The 20001-nt window shown below is 34.2% G+C and overlaps 1 protein-coding gene across 3 annotated transcripts in view; it reads left to right on the forward strand.

Annotated features, from left to right (window-relative positions):
* The window catches only part of LOC145260350 (uncharacterized), a 359041-nt gene that overhangs the window by 129605 nt on the left and 209435 nt on the right, over positions 1 to 20001 (forward strand). For 2 of the 3 annotated variants that reach the window (XM_080118279.1, XM_080118282.1), the window contains exon 1: positions 13978 to 14151. The exons of the other annotated variant lie outside the window; for it this stretch is intronic. The gene's annotated coding sequence lies outside the window, so the exon portion shown is untranslated. Of the gene's footprint in view, positions 1 to 13977; positions 14152 to 20001 lie in introns of those variants that run through there. 3 annotated transcript variants of the gene reach the window in all.

Raw genomic sequence — 20001 nt, forward strand, 5'->3', positions numbered from 1 at the left:
CTGTGAACAACTTCCTCTCCATTGTTCTGCCGATAAACCCATTCCATATATCTTTGATCACCCAGTAAATCTATTTCCTCTTGTCTTTTGTTATATTTCTTTGTCTCTTTCTTACACATTTCCCAACACTTGGGGAGGGGAGGGGGATACAAGTAGTATCACAACTGTTTGCTTGTCGGCATAAAACGCTAAATACTTCATTAGACAATTACTATACTGAGTTACTATTTACAAAGGTCAAAGGCTATTCGAGGATAAAGGTTAATGAAATTGTCTATTCGATAGTGAGCAATACTATGAGAGGAATGGATAAAATTTGATTACTTAAGAAGGCGGCTCCACAAGTGTTTCTGGATATTAGACTTAAAGATGACCATGTTACTGTCTGCATGGAGGCAGTCCTATCGTAATGTGTTCTATAGATGGAAAGTTCTTGGAAAGAAACATTGTTCCTTGAAATTCTATTTGGTTTTAGGTACACATTTATTTCTTTTCATGGAAATCGCTCCAAACAAGGCGTGAAGCCACTTGATGTAAGGAGCTAACAAGAATGAAAGATAATTATCGCAAATACAGAATATGCCAATTGACGTTAGTTTTGAAAAGACTAATGTTATAGTTAGAAGGAAAACAGTCAACAGGGAGAGAGTTCCACAAGCTTGCTGTTCTTGGAAAGAAGCTACTGGAATAAAAAGACTGTATTACAATGAGGTATCAAAACAGCGATTTAATGGAGACTGCTAGATCAAAACAAAAGAAGACAATTCTGAAGAAATGAAAGATATTTGCTGTAATAATAGCATGATGAGTTCTTGCTGTGAATGTTTTAGAGAGGAAGAACCACAGATTGAAGCATAGTCAAGTACCTTCCATAGAAAATCTCGATAGACTAGAGAAAGACTAGTAACATCTCTTTTGTGAGAGGCTGTAAAGACCAGAATAGATCATCCTTCAGTAGTCTGTGAAGTGAATGTTGTACTCTGTGACACCTTCTTAGATGTTGCAACAGTACTCCATCATAGAATGTATCTGGCTCATATAGTCAAAGGATTGCATCAGGAGTCTGGGACTTTTTGGGGTAGTAGAACAATCCGACAATTTTTCCAAGTTAAAGGTAAATATTATGGTACTCCTTAAGAAACAAAACAAAACAGTCTTCCTTCAGGAGATGTCAGATAGAATAAAGATGAGCTTTGTACTGTCATATAGAGTTGCCTCCCTTAGAGAAAAAATGTGACAAAAAAAAAAAAATAACCCAAAACTTTCTTGTTTTTTTGTTTTTTTTCTGATTTGGTTCACCTTTAATATCAGCAATTGACCATGTTCTCCATGGTATGATGAGGTTTGTGAATGAATTTCTTGTGAAGCTGGGAACAGGATCAAATTTTTAAGGTCTTTACCATGAACGGCACTCCACCACCACCACCACCACCACCTCATATCTACTAAATAGGGAAATGGGAGTGTAAGAGGGGAAAAGCTAATATTTGTTGCATAGGGTTTTAGGGGACGGGGAGAGGGAGGTTGACATTTCAAGTAGAAAATGAATGAAGCACTTTGAGCATTTAGTAGTCTCGAGTGTTTATGAAAAAAATGGTCTTTTTTTAAAATGGAATAACTTAAAACAAAGCAGTTTCACGATTAGAGCAATAATAATGTTTATCAATTTTTTTTTCATGTATTTCTCCTGCTATTTATTCCTACCTAACTAAGAACCATAATATATACTAGCTGTTCTCATCCGGCGTTGCCCGTAATTATTTTTACTTACTATTATTGAAATGGAAAAAGTAGTTTGTGTCCTCCAAAATAAAGTAAAAAATAGATAAAACAAAGGGAAGTAACTATCTGTTCTTTAAAACACTTCCGTGGGAGGGTTTTTTTTTTTTTTTCAGATGGCAACATTTCAAAAATTCTTCTTGTTTGATAATTTTGTCTTGCTAAGAACATACGGAATATAAGAATGTATGTGGTAAATATTAAAAATCGCGACTAGAATTCAAGAAAAAATTCTGTATATTCATTAAAAATGTTTTATAGTATTTCTATTAAATATTACTAAATGAGGAATCATTTCGAGTTAAAATCTATTTAGTATTATGTATATAACTTGAGAAAAATCATGCATGAAAAGTTTCAACATTATGGAGAATAAGCGAAATCACATGACATCAGGTCAAATTTGGTCGCCATTTTGTTTTGATTTTGCTTATTCACATAATGATGACACATTCAAGCATGATTTTCTCAAATTTATATGCGTAATGCTAAATGGATTTTAACACTAAATGATTATTTATTTATATGCAACAAAATAACATAAAATCATTTTTAATGCCTATACAGAATTTTTTCTTGCATTCTGCTTTAGTCTTGATCTTTAACACCACTTAGCCATAATTAAAAAAAAAAAAAAAAAAAAAGAAAAAGAAAAAAATAGACTGCCAAACTCGAAAATTAGTTTTGCAGGACAAAAACTATCAATGAGCAGTTTGGTTTTACTTGATTAAATAAGAAAAAAATTGTGTGGAAATGATTTTCAAAAGTATTAATTGCAATATGAGGCGTAATAAAAAAAAAAGTTGCTAAGCTGGATTTAAACTTACTTAAACTTAGAAACTCCCGTGTCCTGACACGTGAGTCACTCAAAGTATTTATCGTTTTCGATCTGACGCCAGATTCTTAGTGTCGTTTCAATCAAATCTCTCTGGATAGTCTGTTTCTAATTCACTTTTGGTTTTCTTCTTTTTCTCTTTTCCTTGAAGCACTTCTTATTATAAATTTTCCTAATGTGTGTGTGTGTGTGTGTGTGTGTGTGTGTGTGTGTGTGAGTGAGTGAGTGTGAGTGTGAGTGAGAGGCGCTGTTTATCTCAACCCACCCAGGCAAGTAAGGTACCGAAATGAAGCTTATGACCCAGCTGATGTTTTATTCATATTTATATCCATGTTTGGTGTATGGAAATGCAAAAAAAAAAAAAAAATAAATAATAATAATAATAAAATAAGGATTTACTAAACAACATTTCATTTACTGGATAGTTTTCCGGGACAAGGACTCAAGTTTGCCCAGCTGAGAAAACTTGGGTTCTTGTGGTTAAAAATTCTCTCTGGGGCCAATCTTAAAGTATGTCTGAGTCAAGCTAGACATCGTTTGTAGATTAATAAAGATACTACCTGTCAGTTTGTGCCATCTCTGACTTCTTGGTTTGATAATTCGATCACTCCATTTGATCCTTAGAATCTTTCTAAGGCAATTCAAATCAAATGCATCGAATTTCTTATCTTTGCTGATTTTAATATGCCAGCTTCCATTTCCATGTAAAAGTGTGGACAAGATGTTTCTTTGTAAAATTTTAATTTAGATCTGAATTTATACTGAAATACGAAAATAATTTGGGACAGTTTGGATGAAAACAATTTTTTTAAAAATAAAACCTTAATATTTTAAATTTAAATTTGAAACTATTATCTTGTTATTTTTACTATTATATAAAAAGAACTTTGTGTGTGTGAGTTTGTTCCGCAACTGCAGGGCCGATTTTTATGAAATTTTACGCAAGTGTGCTTTAGGTATCTGACAGATAAGTTTTTGTATCGGAATGTCTTTGATAAGTATCGATAATCAAAGAAATCTGATGAAAGAAGGAACAGGCGATTTTGACCAAAGTTAACACCTTATACAACCTAGCATCACAAGTGCATTTGAAGTTTTATTACTGCACAAACAGAAAGATTCATCATATAAAATTGACAGTAGGGGTATGTTCGAAATGAATGTTTCTGTTTGGAGCACGATTGAACTGATACTTGACTTTTGCATTTTAAACTTTAATTCAAGCTGTTAAATATAAAAGTAATTTTATAAAATCAACAGTAGGTTCTCTACAGTGCAATGTAGACTACAATGCATTGTGGACTAAGTCATTGTGAGGAGGCATGTGAAGCTTCCTCTCAGTGCACCATGATGCGTCCCCGACTAGAGCAGGCAACCAATCGATTTGATTAAAAAAAATGGGCGATTTCATCGATTTCGATGACAATAAAAATATGAGAGTGTGAAACATTCGTTGATCATCATTCAGTGTTGGACTAAAGTCCAGGTCTCCTTGCTAGTTAATTATAAATTGGGAACTTACTTTTAAGGACTACAGTATGTAGCCTTGTATATTGCAATCCTGTTATGGAATTAAAGAAACTCCTGTTCCACAACCCACCCCACCCCCTGCAACAAACAACGATCAACTTTGTTTCTCAGCTGTCAAAAATTCAACTGTTTGTTTTCTCTGGTTTGTCATTTTTCATCCACATAACTCCGATTCACTAACCTAATTTTGTGTCATGTATTTTGCTATCATGGTAATGGGAAAACAATTTCTAAAGTCCAATGAAGCAAAACCTGGGAAAAACCCGAAGAAAAGAAGTTATTGTGACAAATATGCACCATCGATCGTATATATCTGACGCACCCTTCAGTACTCAAGAAGAAAGGTAAGTTTATAGCCAGCCAGAAGATTTCTGTACTTTCACAAAGAATCCTGAATCAGACCCGGAAATGGCTGGAGCATTCTTGAAAACCACAAAATAAAGGTAAAAAATGCTGATAACACTAAGCATTTAGGTTAGGTTAGGTAAGGTTTAGGTTAAAAAAAAAAATTAGAAAATATCCCCTAAAAAAAAAACAAGTAAAGAAAACTTCATAAAAAAAGGGTAGCTTTCAAATCGTAAACTGCGTTGGCCATTTCCGAGACTAACTTTGTATTCTGTGTACAAAGGACCGAGCTCCTTTAGATACCTATTCATTACAAGTAATAAATATTCAATTAAATTTTTTGAACACAAAAAAAAACTTTACTGTGATTTTATACAAAAGAAAAAAAGGAATACAAAACGCAAATATCTATACAAATAAAACAGTAGATGCTTGTATGCGTCTGTGTACGTAAATATTTAACCGATAAACTATTAAACTACTGATCACATAACATTGAAATGAACGGAATTAAAGGAAATAGTAATCACATAACAAGGATGGTTTCTAATGAGTAAAATCTTTGGATGGATGAATAACGTGTTCAGACATGTATCAGCAAGTTAAAATGTTAATTTCAATTTGCCGACATATTTTTATTTCGTTCTGCGCATGCTCAAATTCAATTCATTTCTTTAAATCATTTAATAAGTAGGGAATGCGGCTGGAGTGCTAAATGTTTTGGTTTCAATTCTAGCTGATGGCACCCAAGTCATTTTTTTTTTTAACTTTTGAAATCACTACTATATATTAGGCACAATATGATATTCAATAGAGAATTGGCTTTTGTAATAATAAATATGAAATCTGCATGAATTAAAATATATTTAAGCGTATTTTACAATCGAGGCGCCCCCCCTCCCACTAGTATATAACAAGTTTAAACGTGCAAAATTCACATATAAACTTTAAAGAAATGGAAATGTTTTGTGTGTTCTTTTTTGTTAAAAAAATGTCAGCTACTTTAATATTTACTATTACTTTATTCAAACTGTTGGTACAGTACCTGAGTATGTCACTTTCCGCACTTACCTGGCTTCTATCGCTTTATAGCTAGTATTAAAGAATATTTGTGAAATTTTGTAGAAAAAAAATGCTGTCTAGTATTTACATGCTGACATATATTGTACGACTTTAAAAAATTAACTTCCAAACTAACCTATCTCTGGCCAGCTTTTTTTTTTCTGATCAGGCCTCATCACTTCCTCTCGTGTTTTCTTTGGCCTTCCCCTGTTTTACATTTACTAACCTAAGCACCCTCATCCATTTTTTCATCATCATCATCAGCAGTAGTAGTAGTAGTAGTAGTAGTAGTAGTAGCATCATCATCATCATCATCATCATCATCATCATCATCATCATGTGTTGTACTTTTAGAAATTGACTTCCAAAATAACCCATCTCTGCCAGATCTTTATTTATCCTTTTTCTCAAATCTATCTTTATCACCCCTTCCTATATTTTATCACCCCCCCCATATTTTCCTTGGCTCTCCCCTGCCAACTGACCCTGCTAACTCAGATGTTCTATATTTATTAATCCAAGAACTTTCATCCATTTTTTATTTTATTCTTATATTACAAAAAAAAAAAAGAAAAGAAAAATATGAACCCACATTTCTCTTCAATCTTTTTGAAACACTAACTTGTGTTCTAATAAATTGTTAGGACTGATTTATACTCATTCCTTGGGTAGTATTGGCACTGAACCTGAATATATCAATTTTTAGTTTTTATCACTTTGTAACTAAAATGAAGGGAAATATTTGTGAAACTTTGTGGAAAAAATATGCTATTTACTATCGTTATTTTCATGGCTCGTCTGAGTTCCAATTTATGCCTCCCCTTTGCCAAACTTTCACAAAAAAACTCTCGCCTAGCTGCAACCATTATCAACAATTGCCCCCACTCTCTGTGCTTAAATCTAAACGCAGATTCCATAAACAAAGCTACTTTCTTAGAACTACCCGCCTGTGAAACACTGTTCCGCTAGCCTGCTTCCTAGCCAACTACAATATCATGACCTTCAAGTTCAATCTAAACAAGTTCTTGTTGAGCCATCTCCTTAAATATTAATCAAATTCTATGCAATTTACACCATTAACGATTACTACACTACCACTATTAATCCTTATCCTCAAGTGGCCTTCGGGCCTGGATAAGTGGTGACTCCCTTGTAAAAAAGAAAATTAAGTATTTGCATGAGAAAGTAACTACGATGAATGCATTCATGTATTGTTTTATCGACAAAAACATCCTATTTTGTAAGTAAAAATGATTTGCTTTGAACTAATTTCGAATACCCCTTATGTCGGCCGTTTTCTTTTTTTTTTCTTTTGTTTTTGCGGATTATAAAAATCTGCAACTGTTCACCCATCAGTCACAATTTCTTCAACTTAATACTTTGTAGAATTTGTCTCATTTCAAAATATCTGACATCTACTGAAAGAAATAAAGAATATTGCATTAATCGATTTCCCCACTATTAAACCAGCAATGATTAAGGCTGCAACATGATCCCTGGCCTTCATGCGACCATTTTGGATGGCATCCTTCTTGATAGTCCAATGGTCAAACTTTTAGCCTCACATTTTCGTGTGACATGAAATAGAATAAGCATATAGAAGATGCTGGTAAGACTGCTGCAAAATAAGGGTAGGCTCCCGCTACCGGGTTAGAAAACTTTTCACACTTGCCTATATCCTTATAAAACCACCATTCACGTATAAATGGATTATTACTGCCATATTTGAGCTGATGTGCTAACCACTAGCCTTTTTTATTCAACAGAGTTCAAAAAGAATTTCTAACTTAATAACTCCCGTCACATTGCTATTTGTTACAAGTAATTTCCATGGAATGTGCTCCCATGAACTTGCTGCACTTGTGTTCCCTTACCCTACTGTATGATAAATCACACCCCCCTCCTCACTCTTTACTCAAGAGATCTCGAGATATTGAAAGATTTTTCTTTTTCTTGGACTACTTATCTTTGGAAATCCCTTCTTACTCCTGTTTCCCCAACAGTACCAACATGCAGAAATTTAAATGTAATATGAACAAACATCTTGCTTCCCAACTTCCCACTCAGCCTGCGCCCTATAAATCTGCCTCAATCAGTGTAGTCTGTTATGCTTAACTGGTAATATACTTCGTTTAAAGAGGGGGGAAGGTATAAAAATCAAAAAAAATATAATTAATAACCCTTTCTAAAGAATAGACCATCTACTGTTTTCCAGTTTGTTTAGGAACAAAAACAATACGGTTTATATCTCTAAATGAGAGTGAGACTCAAGTGGTAGGATATGGAGTTCGGATACTGTCATGGTCTTTTTCCAAGGTGAATTAAATTTGGGAAGGTCATGGTTAAAATAAGAGTAAGACGTGTCCATTTTCAAGGAGTTCTTAACAAAAAATAAAATAAAAACTGTGATTGGACTCGTAGGCTAATTTATCTGAGGTGGAGTTTAACAGAACCCAGTTGCATGTGCATCAGGTAGGGAACACATACTCAGATTAAACATTTTTTCATACAGACAAGCTCATATATGTCAAGGATGTTAGTTCCATATAGAAACGTTGATTTAATTTGAATAAAATAAAATATGCATCAAGTGTGCTTGAAAGCCAAATCACAACGTAATATTAGGAAAATAAACAAATATTTTACTTGTTTGAAATTTATAACATAAAAATATTTCGGAGCTAAACTCTTACAGACTTTTCTTTCTCCAACTTTAAAACATGTCAAGAAAAAAGAAAAGAAAAAAGAAGAAAAAAAGAAAACAACATACTGAGGATGGAGTTTAGCTCCGAAATATATTTGTTATAAATTTCAAACAAGTAAAATATTTGTTTATTTTCCTAATATTACATTGTGATTTGGCTTTCAAGTGCATTTGATGTGTATTTTATTTTAAGCTCATATATATCGTATCCACCGTTTGTTGAATTCTAAATAATGTAATTTTTTTTTCTACTGCATCTAATTTTGACCTTAAGCTGCTGCTTGAAGAATGCAGATAGATCCTGATTCAAGAAAGATTCAATCCTTTGAGATTCTCTTAAACGTGACGTCCACACTACCATTCAACATTTCGTCAAAATTCAAATTAGTGTTGTGTCATATGTAAACTTCAAGCTAACACCAGATAACAGACAATCAGTTCAAGTCGTACAGTCCAGCATAAAATCGACCATACGATCACTGTAAGATAATCTTTATAGTCATAACATAGTGCTTTTAATGTATGTGTGTGTGTGTGTGACGGTTTCCAGACTATAAATTATTCAATCGGAAGATCCCATTTATTAAAAAGGAAAATAGGTGATAACATTATGAACATTAAGTTAGCGTATCTCTAGACTAATTTAATGTTCGTAGTATGTCATTACCTTCTATCCTCCTTTTTAATAAATAGGATCTCCCGATCACTGAAGACGCAATGTAAAAACAAACAAAAAATTAAATAAAAATAAACGATGTCACTTTTGGGCCGTACGTGAAACTAAAATATACCTTCTTGGTCTTCTGGCTAGGATTCAAAGGTAATATCTGTTCTGTTTAAAGATGGTATAATGATATTGTGGAGTTTCCGTTCACACCGGGTGCCCATACAATAGAAATATGTCATAGTCATATAAGGATATTGGAGATAAACCGCAATAACTTGATATACTCTGACACTACATTAACCAGATTACTTAGATAACTATTTTTAGTTTTAACAAAAAATGCTACAATAATATCGCAGGGTCTCCATTCACGCTAATCGTCCACAGAATGCTCAGCAGCAATATATTACATATGAAAGAATTCGCTGTGGAATTTCCACAGGTCCTGCTAGTTATCGATGAATACATGAAGTACACTTTTTTTTTTTTATTATTTCAAAGAAAATAACCAGTGTATGCACAACGTTATCCTTACATATATAGTATATGGTGAAACGATAAAATTGTTGCCCTAGAAAAGACGGCATGATTCCATTTCCGTTTGATGAAAACTGGTTTTCTTTTTTGTTGTTGCAGACCATCTACTAGTTGGCCAGTTGTATACAAATCCCAAGCGCGATAGGAGCCTTCTATCATGTCTGAAAGTGACACAATGTTCAACAAGCGAGATCGGAGATGCTCCACTGTACAACGCATGCTCTCTACCAATCCAAATTATAACAACAGGACCATTGCCAGCACCCTCAAAATGCATTGCTGAATTGCCATGAATAACAGGGACGTGCCCAGGGTGATGAAAACAAAGTTTCTGGCTACGGTTATGGTCTTTGGTGTGGTTTCAAGTGAGAGCTACATCATGCCACTTCACACCTTCGAAATCGGTTAGAAAGTCAACACCAAATTGTACCTGGATGTACTGAAGAGTGTGGTGATCCCCTGGTGCAATCAAGCGGCCTCTAGCAGACCCTAGGTGTGATTACTTCATTTGGTCATATGGCAAAAACATCACCAACATGACCTCTCACAACATCGAAGCCAGCCTGATCGTTGCCATCTGCTGAGGTATTCGCCAAGCTTTTACCGGTGCTTGTGGAAAAGGCATGCTCCCAGTTCCAGACTCGTATCGAGGTGGTGATTGAGGCTGAAGGTGGCTACATTGAATAGATGTCAGCTCTATTATATAATCAAGTTATCTCAATTGATATTTTCAATAAAAGTTTTAAAATAAAGCTGTAGTGTTGTTTTCTTTAGGGCGACAAATTTATCATTCCACCCTGTAGTTGTATACATAGTGGTGATCTTCATTTATTTTTTTTTTTAATTCGTTTTGTTGGGATAACACCTTCACATCTGTTGGACAAGTATTTGAAGGTTATTTTTTAAAAAAAGTTGATTTTACAGAGATGTATTATCGCCTGTAATAGGGGGTGGGCATTAAGAAACAAATAAGTCTCTAATCCCGGATTAAAAAAGAAAAACTTTATTCCACGAAAAAGTAAATTAAAGATTAAAAAACATGTATATAAAAGGATTATCATCTCATGTCGAAGGTAAAAAAAAAAAAAGAAAAAAAAAATATATGGCAGATGGAAACAATATTAAGGCAAGACATATGTTTACTTATTTAAATAATGCACTTAAGCAGAGGTGTGTAAAATTCAGTTGTAAAATAACTCTTCTGGAGGTTGAAGGTTCAATCCACAGTGCGGGCAACACTCAAAAATGCAATTGTGAATTATTTAGGACTTCTACCCAGTCATAACTGACGGAACAAGAGGGTGCTAACCCCATAGTCATGTAAAAAGTCGCGGAAAAGGGTTTCATTCAAAATTCGTCCAAATTCCCAAGTTCTACAGAAAGATTTTCAGGTTCGACAAGATACACCTGAAGAAGATCGAAGGTTACATCTGTTCTCTATCCCTTCCACCTAAGAAGAAAACAAAATGAACAAACACCCTCCCTGACGGAGGGGGAAGATGTTACGTATAATCAAACCCCCACTATTGCCCTCGTCCCTTTCTACATGTCTCCTATAAAAAGAGAACTTCTCATTGTAAGATGGCCCCTCAATAAAGCTGTGATTACACTTAGTTCTGTGTCGTCTTTATTCTGATGCTAACACATGAGCGTAACATCATCCGAAACGTTGTGAAAATAACATTCAAGATGAGAACAGTAGTCCGAAGAATCCAAATAATACGAATAATCAATCCTCATCTAAAAAATTTAGAAACACAATTCACTTTTTGATAAATTGCTATTTTAAGTCGCATAAATTTAGAATGAAATAAGTTTCAGAACGATTTTAAAGCGGATTAGTGCTGTTTAATCCCATGTTTCATTATCAACTCACTGAGAGTTCTCACACAGGCCATCATCAGGCACCACTTACTGACAATAATGTGTGATGTTCCTTGGAGTCTGAGAGACAAAAAGTCTCTTGGATTTCCAGTGCTTTCTACGTTTTTAGTTAACCATTGTAAATGACTTTGTGTTATCGCAATGGCCGCTTACCATTGATTTCTCGCTGGTAGCAGTCATTGGTATTCTCTGGATTTCGGTGACCACAAGCCTTCCTAAGGTTCCATTGTTTCTTGCATTCTTCCAGTGAAAGTTTAGCTAGTGTGTTCTCTCTTCTGTCTTTTTATCCTCCTTGACCGTTCACGACTATTTGGTGTGGTGCTAGCCGAGGCTGACACCACGATATTTTTTTTTTGGGGGGGGGGTGTACATTTTTGCAGTTTCGGTTTCCTTGGTTTCAATGTTCTTTTTTTTATTTTATTTATTTATTTTTAAATCTCTATTACACTTTTCATGTGATGGGTTAATGTTTGCAGTTTATTATTATCCACTCACTAGCAGTTATCGCAGAGGTTATCACCAGTGATCACTTAGCAATAACCTATGGTGTTCCCTGGAGTCTGGGTGACAAGTGTCCCCAAATTTCCAGTGCTTTCCACCTCTCGATAATGTGAGAAATTCCAGATACAACTGCCATCTTTCTTTTAGGCCGGCCATACAGTTCTAGTAGCCGGTCTATGATTGGTTTAAATTTGAATGTGTCAGGTGATTTGACTTGGCACCTTTTTTGTATTCATGCGTTTATTTTTCAGTCTAAGAAAAACATGGGACGGGATAGACTCAAACCACAGCGGTTCTCTCTCTAGGGAGGCAGGACAATTCCTTCATGGACACCAAACAGTCGGTGAACAAAGGACACATAAGCAGAAACAACTTATTTTGCTGAACCTATTCTAATCAAGGAGGACATTCTACAACTGTCCGGCATGTTATTATCCAAATATTGGATCTTATCTCATTTTTTCTTGAGTCCCATGGAGCTCACATTATGCCTGATTATAGGCACCATCACACCCGCCGTGTTCTCCATGATCATCATGGATCCTTCCAAAGGAACAACAAACTAACATTCCAACAATAGGAATTCGAACTAAAGGCTCCATGCGTATGGGGGTAGATCGGGCCACCGTTTTGCAAAAGGACTTACCAGAACCAAAGAACTTTCATTGCTGTTGTTTGTGAATAAATTTTGAGTTTAAAGGTATGGCTTTTGTTTGTGGAATTCATTTGCTTCTGCAGGGAGGAAATTGAGTGTGTAAGAAAGAAATTTCTTACAATAACCAGTGCAGATGAGTTCACGTTATTGCAACAGCCGCTTGCCTTTGATCTCTTGCCGGCAACCGGCATTGATATTCCCTGGGGTCTGGGTGGCAAAAAACTTCTCAAGGTCCCGCACTTTTCTAGTGGAGGTCTTCTTCCTCAGTCCTCTCGGACCTTTCACAACTTTTTCGTGTGGCGCCATCCGATGTAGACTCCACTATTTGGGAGGAGGCATAGTATTTTACAGGTTTTTCTTCTTCTTCTTCTTCTTCTTCTTCTGTTGTTGTTGTTGCTGTTGTTGCTGTTGTTGTTGTTGTTGTAGTAGTAAACAGTGATTTATGGCTAGTTATGATTTGCATGAAGAAAATGACATTCATGTCAAAATTGAAGTTTCATGTCATTACGTTACCTCCCTTTTCGACTCCCCTTCCTTCCAGTTTCAATTTTCTGAAAAAAATTAGTAAGAAATGTAAATATATTATTTATTATTAAGGCTATGACAACAGCCTATTCTTTTCATTGTCTTGACTCTCGAGTATATATCCGACACAACATCACTCATACCTGAGAATCAAAAGAAGGAAAAGAGTATGCTGTTGTCATAGCCCTATTTATTTATTTTTATTTTTTTTTTTTTCGGACATTTTCAGAGTGTTGACGCTTAATTGCAAATAAGAATAAAATTTCATTTTTATTTCTTCTTCATTTACAAGCGTGGGTATCAAAGTGTAAAAATTTAACTGAATGCCCCCCCCCCAAAAAAAAAAAACCCCGTCCGCCTATAAACTCCGATATCCAGCAAATTAATTGCTTTCTTCTTCCTCAGGTCTTGACAAAGATCCGCTCGATCGTCTCGATCGTTCCACTCTTGCTGGGATGTTTTCGTTAACGAAAAATGAAAGTGAAATAGGGAACTATCCGCCACTCGTGCCCCCCCCCCCTTCTCCTGTCATAATTTAATTTTTTTTTTTTTTTAATTTTTAATTACTTTTGTTTGATTTTAAATTTTATTTATTTTTAAATTTTAAATTTATTTAGTAAGTTTAGTTATTTTTCTTCTATTTAAAAGATGAATTCACGGAGGATAATCCAAACAAACTGTCACAGCTTGTGTGAAAGTGAGTAATATTGACGTGTGAGTGTGTGAAAAAGGGAGATAGTGTGTATTAGAGAGAGAGAGAGAGAGGTTGAGTGCGTGTTGGCGATAGAAAGTGATATATATATATATATATATATATATATATATATATATATATATATATATATATATATGAGAGAGAGAGAGAAAAGAGTGGGGGGGATTATATTTATCTAATCTTCCTCGTCTCCGCCTGGCTTATATCAGCTCTCCTCCTTCCCTCAAATCATTGTCTTTTACGCCTTTCGCCCTATCAGCTCAGTTGACAGTCTTTTGTTTTGTTTTATTTTGTTTTTATTTTGTTTGTTTGTTTTGTTTATTTCGTATTTATTGAACTCTTCTTCGAAGACACCTTTTTGTTTTTTTCAACCTCGGATTCGCATCTATTTTTCCTCCTTTGTTCCATCGAAGTAAGTTAATTTCCACACGTTTCTTTTTCAATCGCCACCATTTCAATTCATTTGAGCTAAATCCAACCGATTCAATCGGCATTCATTTCTTTTTACAAAATTTGTTCAAAACACAGTAGCAACAACATAAACAAAACACAACTTCGTCGTAGGATTCTAATTTTCTCCCCAAAGCCAAAGCCCCCCCGCCGCCTCGCCCACAACACCATCCACATTTGATGGGGAAAGGTCTAAATTACACACACATTACAAACTGACCTTGTGCCAAACTCTCCTCATTGGAAGACAGACTATAGTTTATCAGTAAAACCGCAGTTTAGCGGCCTGGCCATAATGCGATGAAAAAATTATGTGCAGGCGATAACTATTGCTTTGTCTTTTTTTTTTTATCATTAAATATTAGCAATATCTTTTTTTTTTTTAAATCTATAATTAAAATCTAGTTAGTATTACGTGTGTAATGTTAAGAAAAACACATCTGACATATGCTTAAATAATCACCATTTACGCCTAACTTCCGTTACAACGACTCTATTGTTTTTTTCTAGCGATTATTTCAACATATTTACACATTTTAAGCGTGTTTACAAATTTCAAGCGTGTTTACTCAATCGATTTCAACTCAAAATGAATCCTCATTTACAAATATCAAGCAAAAGCAACACGGTAAAATAATATATACACGATGTACACAATTTTTCATCCCACTATTTTCAGGCCGCTAAACTGCTGTTTTACCAGTTTGGCGTAGTAAAAGTTGAAAAATTTAATATTATTAAAGTTGTCAGACAAAATTACATATACGTAGCCTTGAAAAATAATACACATTCGTTATTTATCATTGAAACAAAAAAAGAAGGGCAAAGAAAACAAAAACATTTTTTTATTCTATTTTTAAAAAAAGACATAACTGTTTGATCCTTGTAAAAATCAAAATGATTTTTACAAGGATCAAACAGCATTTCTTTAAGTTTGCTTGTTTGTTTACGATTTCTGTTTCCACATCACTTCCGGTTGCTCCTTCGTTTTTCATTAATATATTACGGTATCTTTTGTTTAGTAAATTGTTAGGTGAAAGTACAGAATAGGTAGAGGAAGCCCCCCCCCTCATCCATATTAAGGACTTTCTAAATAATATTATTATTTAGAAGAAAAAAATCATTGGGAGGGGCAAACGGAAGTAAAGTGGAAACAGTAATTGTAAAGATAACCGGTTTTTACTTGTTTTTACTACGCATCTGTTGTGTTGTAAAAAAAATAAATAAATGAAGGCTAAACATGTGCTTGTGTTTAGTTGTTTTTGCGGCCGTAGTCTAGTTCGCTTCCATGGGTAGTTCGTGATTACCTGCCTCCCACAGCAACTAAGTTAGACAAGGCCACTGTATAGTAAAAATCGCCCCCACCCTAAAAAGAAAGGGTCACTCTGGAACCGGTTCAGAATTAGTCCATGATCGCTTCTATTCGGTATTTCCTGATGGGGTGACTGACTCGACTCAGTGACTCTGACTCAGACGATCGACCACAATACAATCGTTTCAAAGGAGAAGATAATGTATGGGATGATGATCGCCTGATTATGACTAGAAACAGATACTACACTAATTTCAACCAAAAGGTCGAGAGTGGGAGATTTGCCATTCTACATAAATAAGTTTAAAAATAAAATGGTGAGAAGCAATTAATTCGACAATTCTTACCTAGTGACACCTACCTCCACCCACCATTTTTTTTTTCAAAATTTCTTCTTTCATATTATTTATAAAGGCCGTTTAAATGTATTAAGCAAAAAAAAACAAAAAAAAAAACAGATCTTCATTTTTTTAGGGGTTAAACTACGCTAGGTCACGTCGTAAAAAAATATTTTCTTTTTTTTTTTTATAGATCTATTTGTTTTCGTTTCTTTAATGTGGGAATTTATTTATTATATAAGTGTCAATATAAAGATTTTTTACTCTTTAATTAGTGGCCCGGAACTCGAATTCTATTTTTATTAAAAAAAAAAAAAAAAAAAAGAAAAGAAAAAAGCTGTCAACGCCAAAAATCCATAAAAACAAAAACTTGCGATATTTTTTACGTGACAAATAAACAAGCCAACACAAGATGGAAATCATTTTTTTTTAATTTATATTATTTTTCTTTTTAATTATCTATTATCATCTTGTGGTTGCTTCGTTTTTGTAAATTATCAATTGTACACTTATATAGAGAAGGTACCGTACTGAAATAATATCGTTATTATTTAGAAAGCTATTCTTAACATGAGGAAGGCGTTTTTTACTTTCATCTAACAGTTTGATATAACTTGCAAATACTATTTTTAAAAATAGGGTGCTTTGCTTTAATCATACCGCGCTGTTTTTCGATTCACGTGTACGAGCGGTACCCACCCCACCCACCACAATATTATTTTTTTGGTTCTCCTGTAGTCAACGTCTCCCTGAACTATTTTCGCATTTTCTCGCTCACATGCCCCTAGTCCGAATTCGTAGCAGCGGGCCGACATCGGTGGACTTTTTTCTGGTATTATTATACAAACACCGTGACAGGATTAGGGTTTAGGGTTAGGTTTAGGGTTAAGGGTTAGGGTTAGGGGTAGGGTTAATTCGCTGTCACGGTGTTTGTATAGTTTTACCTTTTTTCTTACCAATATAGTCATTAACAATTTTTGTTTTTTTGTTTTTGTTTTTTTTCCAGATTTGCCGTTTAGTTGTACAAATATCCTCGAACCAGGTAATCACTAAAAGGGACTCTTAAAGCTCAACCCCCGTATCGAGCAGAAGCTTTTTTTTTTCTTTTACATGTTTCACAAACTTTAAATGGCTAAAATAATCACATAATTATGTAAAATGTGATCATGTTATTAAAATTTAATTTAAACTAACCACGTTGTTTAACAAATAATACAAGATGAAGTTTTAAAATGATTAAATATATTTTATTTTATAATTTAACATCAAAAACATTTGAACAATAAAAATAAAATTTTGGCTACTTATGTATTTTTTGGTACTGTGCTGAAATAATAATGTTATTATTTTGAAAGTCATTCTTAACACAGGAGGGTGTTTTGTAACTATCCTGTGTTTCCACCTTACAATTGAAAAAAAAAAAAAAAAAAGATATCGTGAAATTTTAATTTAACCTAAAAATACTATTTAAAAATAGCGTGGTACCAAAAATGCATAAGCACCAAATTTTGATTGCATTTTACTGTACATATTGTATTTTATTTTCAATAATTATGTGATTATATTTTACCCGTTTAAAGTTTGTAAAACATGTAAACAAGCTTTTGCTTGATATCGGTGTCGACCTTTAAGAGTCCCTTTTAGTGATTATTACCTGTTTTGAAGATATTTGTACAACTAAACGGCAAATCTGTTTTTTTTTTTTTTTTTTTTTTTTTTTATGGTTAACATATTTCAAACTGATAATTTATTGCGCTGTAGAAATAATTAAATTAAAACAAATCATTCGTGTTTTTTACGACGTGCCCCAGCGTAGTATAAACACCTCCAACCAACCTCCCCATGTTAAGAACTGCTTTTGGAATACCCCTCCCCCCCACACACCTAAAGAACGACTTTCGAGGTGGGGGGGGATTATTCCGAAAGCCGTTCTTAACATGGGGATGTTGGGGTGTTTATAATACGTTGGGGAACGTCGTAAAAATTTACCAAATCAATTTTCTTATTTCGAATTATGTAATCAACTAAAAATGACATTTTTTTTTTGTTACTTGATTACTAAATGTAAAAAGTTATTCTCGCAAATTACCTAATAATTTAATAAACAAAAATATCGTAAAAACGGACTTTAACTTGAAAATACTATGAAAAAAAAAACAAAACATATAGCTTTTTCTAGTAAAAGATGGAATAACGGGTCAGTTTTAAATATATTAAACATTAAAGAAGAAAAAAAAAGACGTTGTTAATGACCGTGTAGCAACCTGGCCGTAATAAATGCCCGGCAGTAACATTTCACAGCGATCACCGCTTTGAAACATTCACGCGTATGAAAAACGTAGGAACATGACGTGGTAATGCAACCACACGCATGCATAAAAGACAAGAACTATGTTACGCTCTCCTGCATATGAATACAGTAAGCAGGCTGGAACATTCGAGAAAGCCTGTATATAAAGATTAACCCACCAAAATTTAAACAGTCCAGAAAGCAGTTCCACAAGTAACCATCACTGCTGCCTATGGTTATCATATACGCCAGACTTGCCACAAAATCAAATCCGTTTTCTCTTCAATTTCTCCAGTTCCACACATTTCGAGGAAATTCCGTCCGCGGGAGAAAATAAAAACCCCGTCATGATTTTACGTGTGACAAGCATGAACTTTAATACACAGCGTGGAAAATTACCACATCGAACGAGGATTAAAATCTCCTTTTAAACAATTTTGTTTCAAACTACTGTTCTTATGATACGAACACACGCACACACCTATTCGCTTATATGATTTATGGAATGTCTTTCTCAAAAATAGCCACATGGACTTAAAGCCCACATGCGGCACACTTACCATACAAAAATCATTATTAGTGTTATTCTCACAAAATAATCACTCCAGCCTCCCTTCATTATTGAACCTTTCCACTAAGAAAACCCATGTCTGAACACTTTGTAATAATATTTCTCACACGCGACCCAAAGGTTCATTATTTTATATAAATTTATGGCGAACTGAGAACCGTTTTAGTAGAAAAAATAAAGTCCACTGATATCGGCCTGCTGCTATGAATTTGGAATAGGGGCATGTGAGTGAGAAAAGGCGAAAGTAGTTCGAGACGTCTCCTATAGGAAAACTAAAAAAAAAAAAATCAATATTTAAATATTTGTAAGGGATGCTCAGTTTTTAATGCAACGTTCGATCATCTATTTTAGAACCACTCGGTGTTTTTAGGCTAAATTTCACAAATTTAGCCGTTTTTAAAGCAGTTCGGCCTTTTTTGAATTTTGTTCTTTTCAGATTATTTTATATAAATATTTATGGTTATCTTCAAGTTTCGTTATCTGACATTTACAGCAGTTTCTGAAACAATAAATTGATCCCCCATAGTGGAACCTCTCGACGAGAACACGCACACCCCTAAAAGATTTTTCATTTATCAATCCAAGGCTAATAATTAATTGTTAATGTGTGCTAGAGTACCAGCCAAAGACTTACCTTTAAAAAGTTAATTTTTAAGGGTGTTGGGGTCTGTTTTGAAGAATTATCGCATTTAAAATTGTTGCCGACAAGTAGCTTTCATGCTATTAAGACCTTTATTATCCAATTTTATCATTCCACGCTGCACTGTGCAAGGAAATATAGCTCAGTTTCTTTTATAGTTTCTTGTGAACATGGTTTCAAATTGTAGCTATTTACAATGCCTCCCCACGGGGCAGAGTTAGACACCAGGGTCGTTTTTTAACGTGGAGAAAAGGTACAAAAATAAAAATTGTCTCAGTCGTGAAGGATTTCTCCTCCACCGAAAGAGAACAAGAAAATGAAATGCAGCATCTGAAGAACAGATCCTACACTTTGATCTTGACCAAAAGGCCAATTGTAGCTCTTTATGTTCAAGTGGCAATATTCCTTGTTTGAGATAAGTTAAAAAAAAAACAAAAAAAAACTACATTAAAAAATTATTGAGTGTAAATGCTTACTATTCATGTAAGAAAAACACTAAAACATAATTTTTTATATTTTTGCATACATTGTCGACAAATCCATTCACATATCCGATGCGAATGGACATTTTGCAGGCTCTTTTAGCTTTTTTCTGAAAAATTGCCTTGAACAATATACATCTACTGTTCTACCTCCTTCGATCACACAGCTATCCCAATTA

This window comes from Euprymna scolopes, chromosome 36 (assembly GCF_053919585.1).
Source record: "Euprymna scolopes isolate OS-2025 chromosome 36, ASM5391958v1, whole genome shotgun sequence".
Lineage (NCBI taxonomy): Eukaryota > Metazoa > Mollusca > Cephalopoda > Sepiida > Sepiolidae > Euprymna > Euprymna scolopes.